The sequence below is a fragment of the Aythya fuligula genome, chromosome 10 (assembly GCF_009819795.1).
Source record: "Aythya fuligula isolate bAytFul2 chromosome 10, bAytFul2.pri, whole genome shotgun sequence".
Classification (NCBI taxonomy): Eukaryota; Metazoa; Chordata; class Aves; order Anseriformes; family Anatidae; genus Aythya; species Aythya fuligula.
The window spans coordinates 2587161-2598411 of record NC_045568.1 but is presented as its reverse complement, the minus strand read 5'-3'; positions in this window follow the sequence as shown (position 1 = coordinate 2598411).

Here is an 11251-nt window from a genome sequence, read left to right as displayed (position 1 = left end):
GGCCCCAGCATTAGGATGTTTCCTGTCTCAGTCATCGATTACCTCTTGTTTGTGTATCAATCCTGCAGAAAAGGAGTGCCAGAGAGAAAGATAAATTCATATCTCACCCCTTCTGCCTTCTTAGGAAGCCAGAAAAAATGATTTGGTGGTACTCAAGAAGGAAATCCACAGAAGGGACTAATGACTTCCCCTTTTATTGTAACCCTTTTACAATCCATCACACTGACTGGTAGATTTAGGGCTTCACAGATAAACCTCCTGGCAACCAGCTGCACCGCAGACAGGATTCACATCCAGTCCTACAACAGAGATGGTTCTAGCCCAAAGGATTAAATTCTGCCTGCATCCATGCCCTTACAGCAGCTCTCCTTGCACCACAGAGATTGGCACAGGACTGTAAATGAGGACACCTGGATTCTGGTCCCAGTGTGGATGTAGCCTGTGCTTAGAGTCAGGTGAAGGTCCCCTAGGAACCAGATGCAATTCACTCTCTTACATACTGAACCACTGCATCCTGAACCACCTGATCCAAAAGCAAATCTGGGGAGTCTGTGCTTGGTACCCAGCTCTTCTATAAAATGACAACCTAAGTAGCCAGCACGCTAGGCTTCGTTTTGGGACCCACTTCCATCAGCATGCCCAACTTGCACAAGTTTTGAACTAGCACATTTCCTCCTTCCACTCTCAGATAGAGTAAGAATTCACTCCATTTTATTTAAGATCCATAACCTAGGCACCAAAGCGACTCTTTTCTTTCACAGAGATGACTGAAATGCTTCATTCTAAAATCAAGAAGCAATGGTGTTCCTCTCCCATGTTGTAGCAGTGCAGTTGTTAGCATACCTAGCTGCGTTCAAACCTGTGCCCCACAGACTGTAATGACAGGTTTCACACTGTGCTAGTCGTGTGCTCAGCACCTCTCACGGTAAAGTCATACTACCACTCCCAGAATAATTTGCTGGATCATAGAAAATGGGATTTGGGTTGGGTTTCCCTATGCTTGCCAAAGCACCTGGTGAACAGCTCCATGCTGGGCTGAGACCTTGTTTCTCCCGGTTCTGAGAATAACTCCAAATTTAGCTCTAGAACTGCCCCCTTACCTCCTCTAAGGACCACATTTTGAAGTGAAGTGGCACCATACAAGGACCCCAGTCTTGCCAGTGCAAGCTGCACATGCAGCAGGGTGCATGGTGAACAGGGATCCAGCCCCTGATCCCTCAGGGAGATGAATTTACCAGCCCTTAGATTTCAGTCAGGCTTCTGCATCAAGCTGCACAGCACGAGCAGTTCTTGACTTTAGGTAGAAGCACAACTAGTGATTTTAATCTCCAGCTGATGGCCTTTAAAATTTACAGGTTTGCATCTAAAAATGTTTTGCTGTACTTAAAACATTATTGATCAGTTCTTGTTCACTCCCTCCACGCACCAGTATTTCAGTTTGCAACACTGGACTGATACTTAGCTTCTTCATGGGAGTAATGCAAGCGTTAAAATGAGATGCTCACAATGCAACTGAGCAGATGGCAGAAACTGACACACACACACAAAAAAAAAAGCAAAGTTTTCAAGAGTCCCAGGTGACTCAGGCTTTAAAATTAGAATATGCATCTTAATAGGGCAGCTACCCTAAAGACACATTCCCTATACGCCTCACAAAGCTTACAGGAAAAGCAAATATGATCAAATTATGACAAATTCCTTGTAAACTCAAATAAGTTTTTATATCCGTGGGCTATGTAACTGACATTATGATATTCTTGATAGTTTTTTTCTTCATTTTATGACCTGTTAATGACTTATGGTTTAATTCCCTGATTATTATATTCTAAATCATGGAAGATTATTCACATCTTGTGCAAGCATCAAGATTTAAGATGAATATAAAAGTCAGCCAGCAAATAAAACAAGAAAAGCCAACAGCGGGAAATAATTGCAAACACAAACACCAAATGAAGTGAAAACAGAGCTAGTAAACTGGCTATATTAGAAATTTTTTGATCTATTGCATCAAATACTCAGTCAGTAGAAGAAACAAAAAGCCAGATGGCGCTGCTTTCTTTAAGCAACAGGTCGCTGAAAAGCGAACAGCTTATATGTACATATATTATTGGAAATAGGAACCAAAAGAAAATAAATGTTTGCAATGTATTTCTGATAGGCTGCCAGCAAAACACCAACATAAATCAGTTTCTACAGACAGCCAATAACACTCAGTGTAACTGCAGAGGGGAACGAGTGATTGAAGATCACCAGCAGAGGGAGAGCATCTGCAGGTTCTGCAGAAGACAATCAGCACTTCCAGGTCCAAGTAGATTAAAAAAATTCCTTATGTATCATATTTTATAGCTGCAGTCCAGTCTAGGCTATAGGCTGATTGTTTGTGACTTACCAAAGCTGTTGAGTACCTTCATTGCCAGTTTTAAAAGCGATGCCAAGGACTTAGACAAAACAAACAGCTTTTCTTATATATGTGCTTCACTTCAACCACAAGCTACTGAGCAAACCAAGCGGTGCTGAGTGAAAGTCGAGCAAAATGACCTCTGTAGTTATTTCTTGCCTTGAAATGTACATTTAAGACAGGATTTCCTACTGCTACTTTAAGCTGTGTATCAGTAATAAAAGCACAAGAGCAGTGCAGATATCTTATTAAGTGATACAGACCGAAAGATTTCTCAGCTTCCTCCAACCAAAAAAATAAATAAATCATTATTATACTGTCAATTTCCAGCTTACCAAAAAACTTCTCTCTATGAACCTGGCAAAAAGACAACGTGAAAGGAATGTAAATTAATATTTGTAAATTTATATGTTGAAATATCGTCATTACAAAGAAACTATGAAGAAGTACTGAATGTTGATGAGCAGGTGCCAGCAGTGTGCTGTGGCAGCAAAGAAGGCCAGCAACATCCTGGCCTGTATTAACAAGAGCATGGGCAGAGATAGTGGGAAGTGACTATCCCCCTGGGCACTCAGCACTCATTAGCACGTCTTTAACAACTTGCACCCAGGTTTGGGCTCACAGTTCAGGACAGATAACAGTAAACCTGAGTGAGTCCAACACAGTGCCACCAGGACGGTCAGCGAAAAGACAGAGCCAGGCACTTCACTGTGGTGTGCCATGGGAGGACAAGAAACAATAAACAATAGCGGAAACAAGAAAGATTCAGACTAGACAGCAGCAATAACTGGCTCACCATGAGAGCAGACAAGCAATGGGACAGGTTGCCCAGAGGGTCTCCAACTGCAGAGGTTTTTAAAACCAGGCTGGGTAAGGCCCTAAGTAATGTGGTCTGACCTTACAGCTGATCCCACTTTGAGCAAGAGATTAGACTAGATGACCTCCTGAGGTCCCTTTCAACCTAAATTATCCTATGAATGTAGGAACATATGACTTCCAGAAATACAGGGAAAACCAACCATAATTACCCATTTTCATTCAACAAAGAAAACTGTCACCGTTTGCACACTAAAGGAGCATGGGCTCCCTTAGTGCATACAGCAGTCACACTAAGAAGCTTATTTTACATTATTTATGTTCACCTGTGAATGCACAAACTTACCCCAGTGCACACAGTGGAATGTGAACCCATTCTTGGGACAGTCCAAGCAAAAACAAACAGGTTCAGCCCTCACACCCTGCACAGCCCTGCTTATAGTCACAGTCCTACTGCAACAAAGAGCTTGAAGGCTGAGGCTGACAGCTGTAGGACTGTGACATTTAGCAAGGCTCACTTTTTTTTTTTTTTTTAAAGACAGTAAAATTAGTAAAATACATTATGGATGGACTTCAGTGATAGAGTGATAGAGTCTACTTTTCTGATCCTCATTTCTTTCCTCACGCCCATTGCACGATGGGTGCCTCAGGACCTCAGGAACCTCACCACTGCTATAGCAACCCTAGAGCTGCTCGACTGTCGGAGTAAATCTTTCCTTTTCCCCCTCCCTGTACATCTGTGAGCTGGAAACTACTCCTAAAACCATGAGTCCATGATACAAAACAGCCCTTTGAACAGCTCTTTTTGTTTTCCTTTTTTTTTTTTTTTTTTCTTTTTTTTTTAATACATTTCAATAGTGTACATTGTTCTATGAATTACATTTTGGAGTGACTCAAACTAAAGAGACCTTTTCATTTAACCAGATTATTCCTTTCATTGATTCACGCTTTGTCAGAAGCAGTTTTAGGGTCTGTTTCTTCTCTTATTTACCCTATGGTTGACAGGCTATGTAAGTGTTATGAAATTGCTTTTATAAAACTTTCATGTAGCAGCAATTCAGGATTTACTTTATACCTTTATGATAAATAGCAAGGTTAGGTTGTATGATTTTTAACAGCACTTAATCAGCATTTGATCATCAACCAATTTAACACAACAATTTCAACAGGATTTGCTATAGTAGAAACAGTGACTTAGTTAAAGGTTTGGGAATGGCAAGGTTCACCCAAAACTTACTGCAGGGTTCTGCTGTTTATTGGACTGCTGTCTATAGAACCGTGAGAGGATTAACTGTTAGCAGTTTTCCATCCTGGTTACAGGTCAGACAAGGCAGTTTTGGTATTTTCCACCAAGCCTGTCATTCTGGTACCTCCCAGAAAGTACAGTACCTAGAGCCCAGGCTGCAGGTCTGAGAGACCATCAGGGAGTGCTCTTCGTGCTCCCTCATTACGCCTGCTGCCCATTGATAATGGAGGACTGATGTAACTGCAGTTGATCCTGAACCACAGCTGAGCTGGGAGAAAAGCTACCTCACATGTTTCTCTGGCTGCTATATTTTTAAGACAAAGTGATTGACTCATAGTCAAACTCAGATTCCCTACCACACAGTCCAGTCCCTACCAGTAGTCCAGTCCCTGGCCTCCGAGGTGATCCACCATTTCCCCTAAGGGCTTTCAGTGTGTACCTGCTTTAAGGCAGCCCCCTCCTTTGTTCATGGCCATGACCAAGGAACAGTCACATCAAGGCCTACTGTGGCTCGTAAGCCTGAGCAAGACTTATGTCAAGTGCAGGAGCAGAGCATACCTGCCACAGGAAAGACATTCAGATTCACACCTGTACAAAGAGCTGGCATTGCAAAGAGATGCATTCTCTACTCACGTTTACAGATAACCTCCTGCCACCCCCTCTTTTAGAGCACTGCAGCACCTCTGCTGACAACACCTGGAAAATACAGCAGGCTTCCTTTTTCTTGAAACTCCTTGTTCTATAATGTATTACTGATAGTGTGTCATCTCTGACCCATCACTGAACATATATTTGATGAAAAAAAGTTAAAATCAACCTTTAAAAAATAAACATTATTCCCAGAGTTTGCATATCAAGGTTTTTAAATAATTCTCCATCTGTTTAATATAAAAACATATATAAAAAGAATTTCAGGATAAGAAGATTCTGTTGGCCAGGATAAAACCATGACAACAGCTTGAAAACCTATATGTAACGGATTCTCAATCTCTCACATTCCTTACCTAGAAACAGATTCAGCAGCTCTAAGGTTAATTACCTGCTTATGCTTCTAACATCACAGCGCCACCTCAAGTCACCTTATTTGTGTACTTTGCAGCAGGCAGGTAATCTTCGTAGCTTCACACATGCGGGCTTTTCTTAGCTAGGTACTTTCCCAGCCACACTAATACATTAATGCACATTGCAGTACATTTTCACAAGCAGTTTTCATAAAGACAGTGTACAAGCTCATCAGAACTCTTGGCGTAGCCTCACAATGCCACGGTTGCAACTTCACATCTCATCTCATTTTAGCTGCAAATTTTTTTGTGCCACATTTTGCAAAAATATGTGTTTTCTAATCATAGAACTCTGTATGCACACAAAAACATATTGGGGTTAAAAGAGGTGCAGTGATTTAATGGAACTTTAAAAAGAAGAAATTAGGATATAGCAATAAACCAAGATAAGATATTTCAGCCTGTAAATGTAGAAATTATGAGGTTGTTATGACTAAGGATAAAAATTAGGAGCTGTATTTCTTCCTTGTTACTCTTCTATCCAGATTCAACCTTTATTTCCTAATTAAAATACAAAATAGGAATAAACCTCTGAAACTAATTTCTCAGATAGTGTTGTATGGTGACATTTCTTGAAGAGTGAGTACCATCACCTTCTAGGAAAGCCAGATGTAGGCACACATTGAAGCAGTGCTCACAGGATGGAGTTAATGGAAGGCTTAGGCCAGTAGCGCCAGACCTCCTCAGGAAGCGCGTACCAGGACCACTGCCCCCAAAAACCTAGGTGACTGCAGTCATCCAAAAAAAAATATAATAATAATAATAATAATAATTAAAAACAAGCAAACAAACAACAACAACAACAAAAAGATCAACAGACTCTCCAGGGAGGAATGTCAATAATTTTTATAAAGCACAGAGTTTTGCTCCATTGGTCAGGCTGGGCAACCACACAGGGTTTGTAGTTAATAATGCAACATTAACCACATGCAGGTTTCTTCCGGTCCCAGATGATGTGTGACAGTGCCACCGCTTGGGACTGTGTTCGGATGGGACCCCCCCATCAGTGCAGCTCCGTACCGCAGCCACTGCCCTGCCACTCCTTCTGGCCAAGGTCACCAGCACCCTCTTTTCCCTAACCCCAATCCTGTCAGGCACAGCCTCACTAACATCTGGAGGACATCCACAGCAGCTGCTTAAACAAACAACACAGAGCATTTTATACTACGTCCACATCTGTTTGCACGAAGCAGAATGCAGCAGTTAAGATTTATTTGAGTGTACAGCTAATTTTATGTGTGCTGTGAATACAATGCCCTGCTCAGAACTGTGCTAGCACTTGAAGGAAGTATGCACTACAGTGTGGAAGAGCTGATTACATAAGGGATGGCATTTGCTCTTCACTGGGAGACTGCACTGCCTTACATTTCTAAATGTATCAAAAAGGAGTCCAAAAGAGTATTGTTGACTTGCATATCCTGGGTCAGAACATTTTCACAAACTTCAGACATCTATATGCTCATGCTAAAGCATTTGCGTAGATTCTTCTGTATATTTCTAGGTAGAAGCTTACTCATTTCCTCTTGGCATGAGTCCAGTGCTGCTTGAAGCCTTCTCTTTCCCAAAAAGCCTTTTTCAAGTATGTGTGTGCCAAGCAAGCCAGCAGATCTTAAGTGAAAAAATATTTTTAATCATTAGTTTCTCAGATTTTAAATCCAAAATGAACAACGGTAATTGCCAAATCTGGCCTTCTGAATAACAATGGCCAGAGATTTCCCTGGGGATTCATACATTAAGCCCACAACCCATTCTACATGATAAGCAAAAAAGCCTGAAGTCATTCCAGAACCTGCTGACTACAAGTGAAGGATGCCACCTAGTATCACATGCCTTGATCATTGGCTTCTCATGAAAGCTCTTAGTAATCAAAAATGCCCAAGTCACTTTCAGAACTTTGACATTTTCGTAACTATCCATGTATCCTGGTTCCTGGGGACAGACAGGCAGAATTCTGCAATTTAAACTACTTGGGAGCACTTTCAGCAACTCTGCCATCTAAGTAGCCTGTTATTTATCAGACCTGAGAGAAGAGGATTCAATAAACCTCCCTACCACTGTTTTATGTAAAGATATTTGACCAATTAGTTGTTTTGTTTGTTTGGTTGGTTGGTTGACTTTTTTTGGTTGATTTGGTTTTGGTTTTGTTTGTTTTGATGTTGTGGTAACTTTGTTATTGCTTTTTTCTGGGGGATTTTTTTTTTTTTTTTTTTTTTTTTTTTTTTAATTGGCAAAGGATTAGTTATCTGCCTACAATACAGAAAGCCTTTCTGGCATGCCAGTATTAGGCACCCACAAACATATCCCCCAGACTTTTTTATGGACCCTTAAAATCTTCTAATAGCCTGCTTCTCTGACTGTGTAGCCACAGTAGCTGTATTGCTACAACTGAAATCTCAAATAAAAACTTTTCTTTGACAATTTTCAGCTTATCTAAATGTTTTTACATGTGTCTGACCAAGTCCAGCATCCACAGCTGTCTCTAATATTAGAGGTGGCTGTAGCCATGACCCAAAACAGTCTGTCTCTTCCTCTTTCTCTCCAATATGGAGCCTTGACCAGATCATTAATTTAAACTTTTTTGCAGTCTGTATCTGCTTAATAGCCATAATCACACCAGACATTCCATCTGCCCAATGTTGCTCCAGAGTAAGGTACAGATTTTATGTCTTTTTTTACACAAATACTGCAAAACATCTTATGGCTTGACAGAATTAATAGTTCATTTAAATATAGACCTATTAAAGAGAAAGGGTATGCAACAGGTCAGATCTAAATTATGTATCCTGACCCCTGGACACAGAATAGACTACAGAATATTAGCTTGCAGTGTCTGTTACATTACTGGATGCGTCCAACTGCAGAGAAATAATTCCATACAGGCACCATTCAGAATGGAAAAAAGCACCATTTTCACATGCATTATGAAGTTATTTTAAACTTAAAGATTGCCTTGCTGGGAACTAGCAGACAGAAGCACAAGAAGCAGAGACTGATTTCAGAGAGATAAACGGAATACGCAGAGAATTTTGCAGTTCTGCAGCAAGACTAGGTATTTGTCAGGCCTTGCAACCATCCTTTGCTTTGTCTTCAAGTTAAATTGTTTTGTTTTGTTTTTAAATGCATCCAACTTGATTTATTCTGTGAAAATGGAAAGTGGGATAGATCTTTGCCCTTAGGCAGAGAATATCTCTACTACATCTTGTCATTCACAGACAGCAACATGGAAACTCCTTTTTGTCTATCTTCTCCCCACTCCTGAGTAGCTCACATAAGCACAAAGAGCAAGGATCAGGCAGGGAGGTAGAAAAGGAGACCACAAGAAAACAACGAAATGAATAATTCAGGTGAAAATAATAATTAAAAAACTTAGTTTGTTTCCCAGACTTCACACCTACCAGGAGCCATGAACTAAGAAGAGATAAAATACTGTGAGTAGCTACTGATTTTTGTACTGTCATTTTCAGCTTACAAAGGTCAGTCATTTGTAGCAAGAACTGCTTGGATTAAGTACTTATTTTTAAAATTATTTCTAAAACACTACAGTTTTTGGAGTGTATAATGCAAGGCTTGGAAGAATAACAGGAAACCAAAAAAGGAAGAAAAAGCACAAAGTAATGTGCAGTGCTTTCATCCAAAGCGGTGGTTGCAATGGTACAACACACATTCACCCCTTCCCAAAAGAAATAAACAAACTACAGGATTTCCAGTATAGAGAAAGGCTTTTTTTTTTTTTTTTTTTTTTTTTTCCCCTCTAAGGATAGCCACCACAACAAAGAAATAAAATTTCGTGAACATAATAAATTTACAAGCCAGTAAAATAAAGTGGGGAGTGCTGAGGGAGGTGGGAGAATACAGAGGGTGATGCAGTTGTAACTGATATCAAACACCATTTTTGAAATTGCAACCTCTATATTCATGTCAAATAGCTCAGGTAGTCTCATTTTTTCATTACCAACACCCTTCTTCTCAGACCCTTCCCTGATTTTACATTTTTGAATTACTAATCTGTTTCTCCCATAGAGAGATTATACCAAATGCCACTTTGTTTATTTAAACTTGTGCTCTAGTTCAAAAGTACCACTCTGCGTAATGATCTGTTTTTATAGTGACCACAAACATCAGGTAGTACCATGTACTTTTTATTTTGGGCTTCTTCAGATTGTCTCTTTGGTCTGGAACACAAGTCTTATGAGGAGCGGCTGAGGGATCTGGGGTTGTTTAGTCTGGAGGAGGCTCAGGGAGACCTTATTGCTCTCTACACCTGCCTGAAAGGAAGGTGTGGGGAGCTGGGGGTCGGCCTCTTCTCACAGATGACTAGTGGTAGAACAAGGGGGAACTGCCTCAAGTTGCGCCAGGGGAGGTTCAGGTTGGAAATGAGGAGACGTTTCTGCTCAGAAAGAGCAGTCAGGCACTGGGACAGGTTGCCCAGGGAGGTGGTGGTGTCCCCGTCCCTGGGGGTGTTCAAGGAAAGGTTGGACGTGGCACTTGGGGACATGGTTCAGTGGGTGACACTGGTGGTAGGAGGATGGTTGGACCAGATGATCTTGAAGGTCTTTTCCAACCTTTATGATTCTGTATTAATAGCACTCAGAGGACATGAATCCTAGTTACAAAAAAAAAAAAAAAAAAAAAAAGAATTTTAATGGAAATATATATCATCCTTTCTAGGTATTATGAGAAACACATGAATCATAGCCGCTCTATTATTCCAGTTAGGTTTCATTAGTGTACTAGTGTCATTCTGTGCCTGTCACATAGTCATCACAGTAATTTTGAAAAAATAATTAAAAAAATAAAAACATTTAATCGTGACCAAGGTCTGGAGTCTAATACAGACTGCTAATTAATTTCATGGCGAAGGTACAAGGACTCAGAGCATCACATCTTTTCTCTTGAAAATTGCCATCTAGGTTTCAACAGCCAATCTGACAGTGGTCCCAAGGACCCATTCTGCACCCTCCAGAATCTGCTCTGCATGATGCTCACCAAAAATCCTGACTCATCCTCATGTGATATCATTTGCAGAGTTCTCATTTTATAATGACTATGCTCAAATTCACACACAAACAAGAATGACCTACCACACAGTATTAGCTTGCTGCTTCATTTACATGGCTGCAGACTGATCACATCACCAGTCTCTTACCTCTTTAGCCACCAACTCAACTATTTTTCTACGGGGAGCACAGAGTCCTTTTTGTATGCAGCAAAATATAATCTATATTATTATGATTTAATCAGCAGGAGTAACTCAAAGGTTTGATAACAGAAAAAAAAAATGTTAAAAATTGACGCTGAGTTGAGGAGCACAGCAATATAAAGATGCAATGCAGAACTGACTGCTTCAGACCATATGTGAATATTGCTTCACCGGTAATTTCACAGACTCAGATTAAGATGTTTCTCAGTACCAGTGAGATTACACCCATTTCCCATAAGACTAATAACAACAGTTATTTCTCTATTTTCATAAATCTCTTTGGTACATGACCATGCAATACAAAGGTGACATAGTATAGAGAAAGAATAACTCAACCCTCCCATATCAAAGTGTCACCTACAGAGAGCAGATCTCTAATTTTTAGGCTTAAGAACATAATATTTTAATTAGAGACAATAAAATCTCTATGACTGCCAAATAGATTTATCAAAATGCATTTGCTAAGAACTACAGAAGATTAAAAAGGGGCAGTTAAAAATATTCAGTAAGTCTGAAAATGTCACTAGACA